Here is a 13,854-nt window from a genome sequence, read left to right as displayed (position 1 = left end):
GGAATCACATTACCTGGATTTAAGACATCATTCAGACTGTGTGACATTCAGACTGTGTGATATTGGAGAAGGGATGAATACATAGATCAATGAAAACAGAGCAGGAAGTTCAATACAGGTACACACAAATATGGCCAACTGATCTCCAAAATAAAAATTATTGAAGGAAGAATCCTCCTCTCAACTAATGGCGTTGGAACAATTGGACGTCCACAGGCAAAAACCAAAATCAAACAAACAAAAGAGAACCTTAATCTAAACCTCACACTCTGTAAAAAATTAACTTAAAATTGATCATAGATCTAACTATAAAATACAGTACTCTAAAACATTTAGAACAAAACAGGAGAAAAGTTTTCATTACCTAGACCTAAGGTTAGGCAAAGATTTCTCAGATATGAGACCAAAAGCACAATCCATAAAGAAAGAAATCAATCTATTGGACCTCCTCAAAATAAAGAGTTCTGCTCTGTAAAAGAAGCTGTGAAAGAGGATGAAAAACACAAGCCACAGTCTGGAGAAAATATTTGCAAATCACATATCCGATTTAAAAAGCTGCATCCAGAATGTATAAAGGCAGCTCTAAAGTCAACAGTAACAACACAAATAATCCAATTAAAAAGCACGTGGGGGCTTCCCTGGTGGCGCAGTGGTTGAGAGTCCGCCTGCCGATGCGGGGGACGCGGGTTCGTGCCCGGGTCCGGGAAGATCCCACATGCCGCGGAGCGGCTGGGCCCGTGAGCCATGGCCGCTGAGCCTGCGCGTCCGGAGCCTGTGCTCCGCAACGGGAGAGGCCACAACAGTGAGAGGCCCGCGTACCGCAAAAAAAAAAAATAGCACGTGGAAGATTTGAACAGACAGTTCACCAAAAAAGATTCACAGATGACAAGATGCACATGAAAAGCTGTTCAACCTCATTAGTCATTAGGGAAATACAAAATAAAGCTATGAGGAGAGACCATGCTCTCCCACCAGACCAGCTAAAATAAAAACTACTGACAATAGCAGTGCTGGTAAGGATAAAGAGCAACTGGTCCCTCATACACACATTGGTGGAGATGCAGGATAGATGGTACAGCCACTCTGGAAGACAATGCCGCAGTTTCTTAGAAAGATATCGCTCTATCTATATACACCTTATAGAGATAAAGATACCTATATCTGTAGCTATATATCTGGTGCCATATGAATCAGCAATCCCACTGCTGGGAATTTACAACAGAGAAATAAAAACCCGTGTCCATGCGAAAACCTGTGCACAAATGTTCCCGGCAGCTTTCTTTGTCAACACCAGTTCAGTCCTTCAACAGGTGAATGGGTAAACAACCAATGGTATATCCATGCAATGGAAGAGCCTTAGAAAGAAAAAGAAGCAAATATTGATACACATAACTTGGGTGGATCTCAAGGCCAGGTGCGCGCATGTGAGTGTGCTGAGGCTATTTTGGAGTACAGTAGTACTTTTGCGTCCTCAGTCATTTCCCAGCAGAGCCCAGGAAGCTCTGTGCCCAGCCTTCCCCAGCTCTTTGCAGAGTATCCCCTTGGAGTCCGTCTGTGGTGTCCAGCCCCACAGCAGGGCATACTCTACCTCACTGATATTTACCCAGCAGCCTTCCCTTTGGGGAACTGGGCTTGACCCTCCATCCAACCTGGGCCACCGCTGGCAATCCTCTCTAGGAACTGTCTTCCCTTTCCTATGCTTCTTCTCCACAACCCAAATCCTACCTCTTCTGTCCCTCTAACGCATTACCATAGTGAAAAGTGCCACCTCCCCATCAAAGGGGACGTTAGTCTGTAATGTTTTAGGGTTTTTCATAGAAAGACTATAATCGTGTACTACTTGTCACTGCATTTTAAAAATTGGTGTCATTTTTCTTTTATTACAAATGATGAAACATACAAGAGCATGTAAATCAGGTCTGCATTGGCCCTCCCCACAGGTCAGCGTCCTGTGTTGCCCATGAGGTCCCCCTCGCGGAGGCCAAGCCTTCCCCATGTGCAGTAGGTCTGGTCCTTCCTCCTACTGGACCAAATTCTTTTTCCCTCTGGTTCTCTCCTGTAGCATCAATTTTTTTTCCTTTCTGGTAAATCATTTCTTTCAGTGAGTTTACAGACGAGCTATTATTTCTCTCATCTTACGGAAAAGGAAATTTCTCGTGACCCCATTTCCCCTCCAGTTTTAGCTCCATTTCTCGAAAGCGGTGTCTCTTCTCACTGTCTTCTGTCTCTCTCACCCTTTCTCCAACTCCACCCAGACCTTCACCCCATCCTCCCCAACGAGACCTCCTCTTGCCGAACTCACTGACGCTCTCCGTCCCCACCTCACGTGACCTCTCAGCAGTGATTTACAGGGGATCGTTCTCTCCTCTTAAAGCCCCTTCTTCACTTGTCTTCCTCCCACCTTGTCCGCTCCTCCCGACGCCGCCTCCATTTCTTTCCTGCTGACTCCTCGTCACCCCCCTACCCCTGAAAGATGCAGGGCCCTGGGCTCAGTTCTTGCTTCCTTTTTCTACCCTCGCTCTTCTGGGAACTCCTCCAGCCTCCTGGCTTTACAGACTATATTCCATCTAATTGAAGATGCCCTCAATTTTAAAAGCACCACTGAGTTCAGCTCCACCAAGGATGGAAAAAACACTGCCAATTAAACTCTAACCTCCCATCATTCCAATGTCCATCATGTCCCATTGTTCTAAGAGTCCCTGAGCTGCTCTGGGGTGAGTGGCACAGCTTCTCTGTCCCAAGCCATTGGGGTTGGGGGCGGGGTTCACACTCTTTTCTCTGTTCCTTTCCCCCAGCTCTCTTCATTGCCCAGCCTGTGGGATCATAGAGAGGTACTGTGACCAGCCCTGCCACTTATAGGGGAACTTACCCCGTGGGGTTGTGCAGTGTACAACATGCACAGCTGTGTATTGTTACCTGGCTTCACCGACTCCTACAGTCTTTTCTTCTCTCTTCATAATACCCTGTCCTCGACTTTTGAAACTTAAAAGCAAGAATGAGACTCTTTAGTTCTGTGCGTTCTTCTCTGTCATCCCTGAGGCAATGGCAATACCCTTGAGCCCGTCACCATGGCTAAAAGTAGTGATGTCCTAATTGACGTGGGCCCGGGACCCCAACCCAGAATCAGTCACAGTGGGATTCTCTTGTTTTGCTTCATCCAATCAAATTTATCCCTTGGGTATGGGTTGTGGAGTCAATTCCAACCAAACGTCAAGGCTGCTGCCAACAGGGAGGGATGGAATGAATATGGGGGCATCCATGGGGTCTGCTTCACAGGGTCAAAGGCCAGGGAGGGTGTTTTGCAGATAGAGGAGACTTGGGCCTGTGTTTAGGCCCGTGGACAGGAAAAGGTTAAGGATGATGGAGGGAGAGGGCCTATGTGTGATTAGGAGCAAAATCCTGGAGAAGAAGTGAGGTGGAGAGAGGGGGAAGGGCTCGATTTGAAATGAGGGACGGATCTTCTCCCTCAAAGGGGGGTGGTGATGAGATCCGTTAGTCAAGTGAAAGGAGGACCGCTGAGGATATTCCCTGCCACCCTTGTGTCTCATGTGGGGCGAGCACCGTCTTGGCACGTGCAGCTTCATGGGACTCTTTGGGAAGTGTCAGGGGATAATCCTAATTGACTCTTTCCGTTAATGAGAATTGTTACCATCTTAAGGGGTAGGGCACTTCAAGGCTAGGGTTTTTATTCACTTCTCTAATGAATAGAAAGTACGTCTACCTTACACATATCTGCAGAATTTGGGAGAACACATCAGGCGGTAAGGGGATGTATGGGCAAAGGTTTTTTAAAAAGTCCTTCCTGGGAATCCCTGTGGCCTGGTGGTTAGGAATGTGGCCTCTGACACCAAACGGCCTGGGTTCACATCTGGGCTCTGCAACCCTGGGCAGGCTCCTGGCCTTCTCTGTGCCTCGGAGTCCTTGCTAGACGTGGGGATGATGTCGCTACCTTCCTCATAGGGCTATTTTAAGGATCAGAGGTCATAATTCCTGTGTGTGTTTAGGAGACTGACCGGCACATATTAAATACTCTTACATGTGAGCCATCAGTATTTGTAAGAATCCTGTGACAATGCTAGTACGCACTGTCTTCAGACCGTTCGCTGTCTTTAGGAGTGAAACCTGTTTATTTTCCTAAGTCACGGAAACCTAAATTCTTCCAGTGCTATCTTCATTGGGGAGAAAGCATGCCGACGTTTAAAACGTGTTTCCATGTAGCCACGTTTAAAATGTCATCATTGGTTCCTTTCTGGTGAACTATGCAGAAGTGAATCCTCTCTAGAACATTCCGTATTAACCATCATGGGAGGTGGTGCTGATTTGCCTTAATAAATGATTTATTTATGAATGTATTGATGGCAGCCCCTTCTCACACCGGTGCCCTTTCCCACTTCCTGGCCCGGATGAGAAGAGCTTTGGAAGGAGGGGCAGTCAGGAATTGACACAGTATTCCTGGGATTATCCGATGCAACACGACATGGAGAACACAGTTCCACTGTCCTTCCACAGTGGTGGCTCGAGGCTCCTGCTATAAGAGGAGGCCTTGCCCTGGACGACTCCGGAAGCTTCACTGAAACAGCGTGGCTGAGGAAGAAACCACTGGTAAAGCAATGACGCCTCTGGTAGGGCACTTCTGGCAGGAGGGGGTGGCTGTCCCTTGGAGCCTACCTTTCCCAACTATTTCAAATTTCTTTAATTCATTCCTGGTGTTTTATTTTCAATTAATAAGTTTTCAGTTCCCCCAGGGATTAATGAGTTGACCTAATACAAGTCTTCATAAGTAGAGGCTGGATTTCTACATATAGCACAAAAATAACAATTCACAATCCCTGCTTCAATAGCCCTCACAGCCTCCTGGCATCAATGCCTGCTTCTCGTGGGGCTGCTAGACCCTCATGTCCTAAGATGTGTCCCTTTAGGACAGGCTGCTCACAAGCCCACCGCACCCACCCCCATCCCCACTCTCCCCCCAAAGAAAACACACTGCAACGAATTGCACAACATAGCTCTGCTGAAATTCCAGAAAACCAACAGGCTTTCCACTCTCCTGGAAAAAAATCAAAAACCAAAACATTGCCAGAAACACGAATATTTGGCCAGTTGACTAATATACTACAACTTTCACAGGGACCTCAAAGCACTTGGTGCTGTCTGATAGAAAATGCCCCGATTGTCCTGTTGAAAGAACTGAGGTCTAGAGTAACGAACAAGTATTATTTCCCTAAAATGAATCCAGTTGTAAATGGAGAATAGGTTTCCTGACCCCTCCCGGGTGCACACAGATGCCGCTTGCCCGGGTCTTCTGTCCTCTTCCAGGGCATCATTTCCTCATTTGCCCTCTGTGCTTTAGGGGTATCAGAGTGTGGCCTGCACAGTGACAGGTACTAAGTTAGAAAGGGTGAAGGGCACCAGTGTTCACCCGTGGTCTTTCATGGGTCACCCTCCAGAAACCAGGGTGGGCCTGATGCAGCCACAGCCACGCTTCCTGGTTGCTCAACGTCACACAGATTCTGCTCTTCCATTGCCTCTCATAATTTAAAAATGTGGGAAGCTGTGGAAAGCTGCCCCACCCCCGGGATCATTCCAAAGAAAACTGGGAGGCTGAAGCTAGTCTCAGTTCTTGCATGGAAACATTCATCAACGGTTTTTAAAATTGCCAGGGTTCTACTTTCATTTCATCCCTTGGGACTTGAATATTCAACTCTGGCATAGTCTTGAAGCCTGAAAGATGGATTGAAGAGAGTTTGTACATCCCTTGATCCTAAAAACAGGGCATACAACGTCTTAATAAATAGCTTTGAAGAGATCATGATTTTAGAGCCCGTGATTTATTACTCTATCAGAGGAAGAGGTGCAGGAGAAAACATGCACTGAAATAAGCATGACTAAGGGCAAACTAACCTCCTGGTAGGAGAAGATAATACCTCATTCCTCTCTCCCCCTGAAATGCTCTGAAAAGAGCAGTTTTTAGTGCAGGAGTTTTGCAATCCGTTACAAAATTTCAGTGTCTATTGGAGGTTCAAATGCATAGGAAGTTCATGCATTTTCTATTTCAGCTGTTCCCAGATCTCCTAAATAAAGCATTTCCCTAGCGTAGGCTCCCAGGGCTACATGTAGGGCAGTGGCTGGGTCTGCTTGCTGGGGTCAGGAAGGCTGTTCTTCCAGGAAGGGCTGCAAAGACCCTGGGAACGGGACCAGCCCAGCTCACAAGTATGAAGAGAATGTCGGGAGAGGAAGTGGTGGCTGTGAGTCAGCATGAGTCATCTCGTTCCAATGAGAATGAAGATTGAGGTGTGCGCCTTTTTTTTTTTGAGTCTCAATCGTGTGGACATCATTGGGAATGGAGGGAAATAACTGACTGTATGGTAGCTGCTTTTTAAGTTTCAAACTGACATTCCAGGCGGGCTGTGCCTGAGCCAACATCTGTTCTCACATCTTCGCAGCCTGGTCCTGGGAAGGTGGAGCCCTCAGCTTCTCCCTGGTGAGTAGGTTTCTGTCACTTTCATGTTCATTTCTGCAGTCTGCCTCAGAGTCTCAGCTCTAGGAAAGCTGAGGGGTCTTGGAGTGGATACTGTGTTCCGTTCAGACGTTGAAGATCTTTGACTTTAGAAAGGCGGCTCTCTGCCCTCGTTCCCTGTAGCTACTGTCTGTGAGCCTGATTGTTTGGAGTTTCTTAGCGGTTCATTGTGAGAATGTTCATCCTGTATTACCGAGGAGACAGTGATGCTCGGCTGGTTTAAAAGCTGTTTGAGACTCCTCTGTGGAGCCGAAGGGAAGTTCAGAGGTGGAGGTGGGTGACTAACTCAGGGGTGCTGAGGCCGGGCTGGCTTCCGCTTCTCGGAGGCGGAGGAAAGACAGCTTCTAAGCAATTTCTGGCCGCGTGGTCTGAGCTGCCCACGTTTAGTGCAAGAAATACAATAAAGAGGCAGAATTTTGGCTTTTCTCTCTACGAGCATGAGAAAGATTCCAGGAGCTTATCTGGTGTCTCTCGCCTTTCCTTAACACTGTAAGTCACACACAATAGTAAAATCAGAAAGAAAATGATTCCGCGGACTGGGGGGCAGGGGGTGAGGAAGGGGGAATCGAGTGGTTCTGAGACCTGACTTGACCTCCGTATGTGTTTCTCAAGCTGTTAACATTCTGATAACGCTTAGCTTTACTGTCAAGTAAGATACAGGAAACTTTTTTTTTTTTCGAACGTCGTCTGCTTACTGTAAATGAAACGGTTAAAATGTCATAAATACCTTATGGTAAACAATTTTCAAATTTGCTTAAAAATCTGCACAGCAGTAAGCAGGGTATGACAGAGCTTTTTCAGTACAGTCATTTGAGTGTGTGGGCTTCCTGGGTCAATAATGAGTCAGCACCTGCTTTCTAAAATTGGAGCAGCTGAGAGAACATTCGATTTGCCCCCAGCACCCGTGTGGTGGCTGGCGGGCCCCCTCTAGGAGGATTCAGCTGTTTGGTCTTCCGTTAAAACCAACTTTGGATGCCTCCCCTGTTTTGGTGACGCCTCCAGCTTCGGTCCCAGTTCTGCCATGTGTGGCTGGAGGGGTTCCCTGTGCCGGACCATCTCCTTTGGCTGACGTTGATGGTTTTTAGGTTATACCGTGACCGGATTGGTTGAGTATACGGTTGGTTCAATTAAGAATCCAGAGTTTATGAGAGGCTGGCGTGGCCCAGGGCTGAAGCTGTCCTGGCTGAGGGACCCAGTGGGAGAGGCGGTCACCGTGTGAGCTTCAAAGCCCAAGTGCTGCAGGTGACACGTGGCTTGGGAAGATTGTCAGCTTAAAATCCGAGAGCGGGATTCCGAGGAAGAAAACCTCCCTCCAGTTTTATCCTTCTTATCTATAAAATGAGAAAACTATTAAGAAAATTTAAAAAAAAATTAATGATTGGGTTGCAGGCTAGCAGCTCAAGGGCCCAGTGCAGGCCTGTTTGAATCCATCCCCCCAACTAAGTTCTGCTGACCTGCCCGGGACTGATTTCTTGTGTTCTGATGACTGTTGTTAGGGATCCCATATTCTTTGGGTCACAGGCCCTGATGAACCCTCATGTCTCAAGGCTCTGATAGCCTTGGGCTTCCAGACCGTGCGTGACACCACCCTTCTGGGGACGCCTGGAAGGACTCAGAGAACCAGCGTCTGCCAAGTGCGTAGAAGAGGGTCTGGACTCAGAAGGGACCCCCTCAATGTTAGCTCTGCTAGCTTCTCTTCTTACCTGTTACCCTAAAGGTATCTGGGCTCCCCGAGTTAGTGTCTTGACGTTTTCAAGCAAGATCCTGCGACTGCAGTGGGATCAGCGGTGTTCCAAGGCTGAGCCACAGCCATACAGGTGTCAACCTGGGGCCTCAGCCAGGCAGAGACCAGGGGTTTCCAAGGTGGGAGACCTGCCCAGTGTCTTTTTCTTGGTGAGTAATCTTCATAAGCGCTCAGAGAAATGCCATCTTCATGGAGAGAAGAGCCCGTAAAAGGAGAAATGCCTTAGGAGGTGCCTCTGTGTTCCATGTCTGCCTGCACTTTCTCCTGTCCTCATTTCAGAGACCACACCGGGTATCAAACTTGTGTTTATCACTGTCTTTAAATCCTCCCGGATAAGCACTGTTGGGAAGTGGCTTTGAAGTGACTGATTTTATCCTAGACATTGATTCTGTCATGTAGAAGTCAGGCAGTTGTATGGATGCTAGAGGTCCACTGACCTCTGTCCCATGAGACATAAGCCTGTGATGAACTGCTGTTATCATTTCTGTAATCAGGAGAAAGAGTCATTTAAAAAGGTCAGAAATAAGGCCACGGCTAGGTCTGAAAAGAGAGCATTTAGTAACGTGATTTGCTGCGTTGTCATGTTTTTCTAACTGCCCAAAGATGCTGATTCTAAGTGCGGATGCAGGCAGGGAGTAAAGAGGGAAACATTCTACGACAGAAACTGAGCAGACGTTTTAAAAGGACATCTACGTCAAAAGCAAACAAACAAACAAGCAAATGCTGAGAGTTTGATAATATTTGGAAGTTGCCCGGTGCCCTGTGGTCGTGGCACCCTCAGCCTGGGGACTGGCTATGGCTTGCTGGCCTGGTCCCCCACTCTCCACTCCTAGTCAACACCCCGACCTGGGCTCTCATTACCTCTTGCCATGAGGTTTCCATGGTACCCGATAGGTGTGTGTGTGTGTGTGTGTGTGTCCCTCTGTTTGGCAGTTTGGGCAAGTTTCTTAACTTCTTGGTGTCCAACCTTCACCATCGTGAAATGGGAATATAATAGCACCACCCTCGAGGGTCTTTGTAAAGATCAGTGATAATTGGCACACAAGTTACAAGGAGACTCAACAGCCATTAAGTACACATTCAGTGATTTAGAAATATACCCACACGCCTTCCCATCTCTCCCTGGGTCCTGAACCCTGGGAATCCAGAAGGAATTGGCTCTCATGCCCCCGGAGTAAGATCCTGTCTGTGTCATGAATTACATGGCATGTTCTGTATTTGCAGGATATTTATTGATTAGGTGAATGGGAAGTGCTTCTTGGTTCTCTCCAGGAATACCTGGGGTTCTAGATGTCACGACCATCATCATGACCATCATCGTCCTCATACTTACCCTTCACATCATCACAGTGAGAACAGCTCCCATTTCATTCAGCTCCAACCATATGGCAGTAACTTTCTGTATATTACCTTTAACCCCCTCCTCCCAACATACACACATACCCACCCTGGAAGGTAGAAAGGATGGCCAGTTACTCAACTCACTGGAGGTCCAGGATTCCCAGGCGGGCATATCAGGCAGAGCAGTTGCTTCAAGGAGTGCATTGGTGATGGGAGAGCCCCTTACCCCCATCAGGAGAGGAGAGTCAGGAAAAGCAGGGGCCCACGAGAGTTCTGTGCATCATCCAGCCGACTGAGGCCACGAGCCAGAAAATACAGGACCACTGAATTCAGACCTGCCCCCGGGGTGGAAGCAGCTGGATTCTGTACTCATGCTTCCTGTCTTAAAGCCAGCTACAGTCAACTTCTGGTTATTTGAAAATCATCATAGTATATGGAGCTGACTCATATTGAAAATATTAAGTAAGACACACTTAAAACTAAAACCCGGGGGAACATAACAGGACCTTTCCTTGTTGATTCTGGAGGTATTCAAGTCTCAAAAGCCAGATCTTTACAGTCATTCTGCAGGGCTCCAAGAGAAGTGTGTCCTTTTGCTCCGTCTGCCCTCTCCAGAATGGCCCTGTCAAAGTAAGGCGCCAAGTGCATTGTCCATCTCCTTTCTGAGTTTAGGCTTTGCATCCTGGGCACTGGCTCCAGCGTGTATGTCAGTCTTAAATGGTACCACTTTGTGGGGAGTTTTTCCCTGCAGCTGCCACTTGTGCCATGATCCAGAGGACCCTCTGCCCAGCGCCATGGGCGGGGCAGTGCTGCGGGGCAGGGTTTGGGCTCCTACCAGACTCAGGAGGGTTCTGGTTAGACCACAGAGCTCAGGCAGGGAGAAGCCAACAACAGATCAGAAGGAAGTCGAGGCCACAGGAAGGAGGGGTGGGTGGGCTGCTTGGCTGTTCTCAGAGGATTACTCTGATTAAAAAACAACAACAACAACAACAACAAAAGCTGGTTTTATTGCATCTTGTATAATTGGAAAAGCTAACAGTGATGGCCAGTCTTATCCATTACAGTTTTCTTGCCTATCTTTTGCTTTCAGGATTGATTATCCTGCAAGTAAAGACTTCTGCTACAGGGACTTTTAGCCCTTCTAGCCACCCTGTCCTTTCAAAAATGTATCATACTTAAAACATTGGAATTTTTAATGATGGCAGAAATGTATCATTTTAGCTATTCTCACTGGACAAATCATTTATAGAGTGTGAGAGGGATGCATGGGTTTCTATCAGTTCAGCTGGATATAAAGGGGTATAAAGGGAAATTACAAAATAACAGTGCCTCCAGCAAGTGCTAGATTTACTTTCTCTCAGGGAGAAAAAGACAAAGCAAGCTGTCTGTCCAGGGTGAAGGTCAAAGGGCAGTCAGCTCATTCATCTCTCTTCTCTACCATCCTTAGCATTGGCTTCCTTCCTCAAAATTGTCTTATGGTTTTATTAAGGCTGCTAGAGCTCCAGCCATCACCTCTGCATTCCACACAGGAGGAAGGAAGGAGGTGGGGACAAAAGGCTAAGAACCCTAGATGTCAGGCTCCTTTAAAGAGCCTTCCTAGAATCCCCAAGTAACCCTTTCTGCCTACGTCTTTGACTGGCCCCCTATCTGTAGAGGATCCTGGGAAATGTTGTTTTTTAACTGGGCACATTGCTGCCCCTGACAACAGGGGTTGTTGACAACACAGGAAGCAGAGGAGAAAGGATATGAGAGGGGCAAAAAGCAGACATGAAATAACCATGTTTCTCTCACTGGAAGTATCAGGAGGGGGGTACAAAGAGACTGTGGCTTCAAGGGCTTTGAACAACTGGAGGAGACATTCAAAGGGACAGAAATCACTTGTTTGATTTTTTTGTTATATCTAAGTAGGATTTCTTTTCATTCATACATTTAGCAAATATTTCTCATTTATCCAATAAAATAATGATAATTCGAGCACTGCTTTGTTTATGGAGTGTTTACTTGGTAGCAGGCATGGTTATGGATGCTTTGTACATATGACCTCACTTAGTCCTCACATAACTGTGTGCAGTTTCTATCAAGTATCGTCCCCATCACCCAGATGAGGAACTTGGGGCACAGGAGGGTTTAAGGAGATGAGTAAGGTCACACTGTTAGTAAGTAGAGGAGCTTGGCTTTGAACCCAACCATCTGGTTCTTGGACCCAGAGATGTGAACCGGCAGACAGGTCTCTCCTATTTATATCTTTCTGGTGAAATAGACATAAATAAGCCCAATAAGGTCAGGCCGCCACAGATGCCCCAGGAGACCGGCCCAGGGAAGTGGGGAGCCCTCACTCCTGACAGCACCTCCTGCCTGGGGAAGACGCATTATAGAATCGGGTCCAAGCTGAGCATTCTTCCCCCCCACCTCCCCGCTAGGGGACACACCAGGAATCTCAGCTATGTCTGGGCTCATGACTCGCCCCTTTCCTCACAGCCAGCTACTCGGCCTCCTGAGTCAGGACCACGCCCTTCCAGTCCTGAGGGTGCAGCAAGGAAACTGCCCAGACCTGGCTTCAAAGGCTGGGCAGGGTTCCAGCGAAGAGCAGAATGGCTGAAGTAGAAGAGGTTGGGCTTCAAGGGGCTGCAGTTTATTCACATCACTCAATCTGATCAAAGGCGAGAGAAGGGGAAACTGTCACATTCTCCACTCCACACAACTGCCTGTTATCTAGTGACACAATCAGGGCCAGGAGGATGCATGAGGACAGGAAGGATTTGGGGGAGGAGGAGTGTTTGCTGTTACCCCACCTTGGACCTAAGGCCCCTCCTGTGCTTTGCTTGCTCTGCACCATCCCAGGGCCTTCTTCCTCCAGCTCCTGTATAGATGGGGCGGCCAGTGGAAGACATAGTCTGCACTGGGGTAGCTGGGGATTTTAGGAAAGCTCCTTAAAGGACCTTGACATCTAAGAGGCTTAACCTTTTCCCCTCAGGTCCCTCCTTCCTCCTGTGTGGAATGCAGAGGTGATGGCTGGAAATCCAGCAGCCTCCTTGAAACCATAAGACAGTTTGGAGGAAGGAAGCCAGTGCTAAGGCTGGCAGAGCCAGCAGATGGAGCAGGTTTGGGAGGCCAGGAGCTTTACCTGGAGATGTGACTCTTTTTGGAGTGGGTTTACCTTCATGATGCAGAGAGAGGTGGGAGAAATCACTGATGGAGAAATTCAATCTGTGGGTCAGCTAGGAGGGTCCATAGGGTCGTCAGGGTCCCTTCTGTGTGCAGCTGCATTTCATATCTCTGGTATAACAGGCAAAGGCTCAGGGCTGCAGAGTGACTTCCATGGCCCTCAGGTGCTTTTGCCTTCGTGGGCCCTTCCTGATGAAAAAAAGTATCATGACTGTCTTGGTACAAAGATACATGTCATCCAGACTGGATTTATTATTATATATTCAATTTCATTATACTCAGGTTTTTCTTCTGATGTGAAAATAAACGAAAACATTTTATTTTGAGAGTATTATGGGCCCAAGGCCTTGTCCCCTGTGTGCCCAGTGCAGAGGAAGGCCCTGGGAGGGCCTCGTCCTGGAGAATGGAGGCTGGTCCCGGTGTGTGGGGGTGGCTTCTGGACTGTGGGTGATCCCCGGGACTGTGGGTGATCCCCGGGACTGTGGGTGATCCCCTGGACTATGGGTGGCTCTCTAGTTCCAAAGGACTATGGGTGACCCTGGCAGTGCCTCTGAGGGTGGCAGGCGGGTCTGGCCTATTGTGCATAGCTGGTGAGCCTCAAGTCAGCTTTGGAAATGACGATGTGGGTTTTCAGATAAGGATTCGCAGAGCAGAGTCATCTACCCCGTGTCCATTTTTACTTCCCCTTTCCTCTTTCTCCCTGTAATTGCTCCACTCATTCAATGGGTTTGTTCGGGGGGTAAGGGTTTCAGCCTCCAATGCTAAGGCATCAAAACTGGAACACTCCTTTATTCTCCAAATCTCTAAATTACATTAAATCTGTTCCAAGCTTACCCTGCCCCTACTTTACCTCCTCAACCTGCCTGTTGGGGAATTCAGATTCTTTTATGATTAGGGATCCCTGTTTGTCCTGGTATCATCAAACAATCCTGGGGTTACCCGGTTCCAGAAAACCAGGGCTGGAGGTGGGGGGAGTCCACTGAGGCGGCCGCCAGCACTGCTGCTTCAACGCTGAAGACTTGAAGGAGTCAAGGTGAGGCCCCAGAACTACTCAGGGTCCTGCTCCAGCCGAATGGGGACCCGCATG

At 47.9% G+C, this 13,854-nt stretch overlaps 1 long non-coding RNA gene across 1 annotated transcript in view; it reads left to right on the top strand.

Moving 5' to 3' along the window:
* Positions 1–6,132: 6,132 nt before the first annotated feature.
* Positions 6,133–13,854, top strand: part of LOC111187516 (uncharacterized) — a 56,694-nt gene continuing 48,972 nt past the window's right edge. Inside the window, exon 1 of the long non-coding RNA XR_002648166.3 lies at positions 6,133–6,481. This is a non-coding gene — a long non-coding RNA (uncharacterized LOC111187516). The remainder of the gene's footprint in view (positions 6,482–13,854) is intronic.

This window comes from Delphinapterus leucas, chromosome 13 (genome assembly GCF_059928025.1).
Source record: "Delphinapterus leucas isolate spDelLeu-1000000601 "Yukka" chromosome 13, BTC_Dleu_Yukka2, whole genome shotgun sequence".
Lineage (NCBI taxonomy): Eukaryota > Metazoa > Chordata > Mammalia > Artiodactyla > Monodontidae > Delphinapterus > Delphinapterus leucas.
This window is presented reverse-complemented; position numbering and strand designations above follow the sequence as displayed.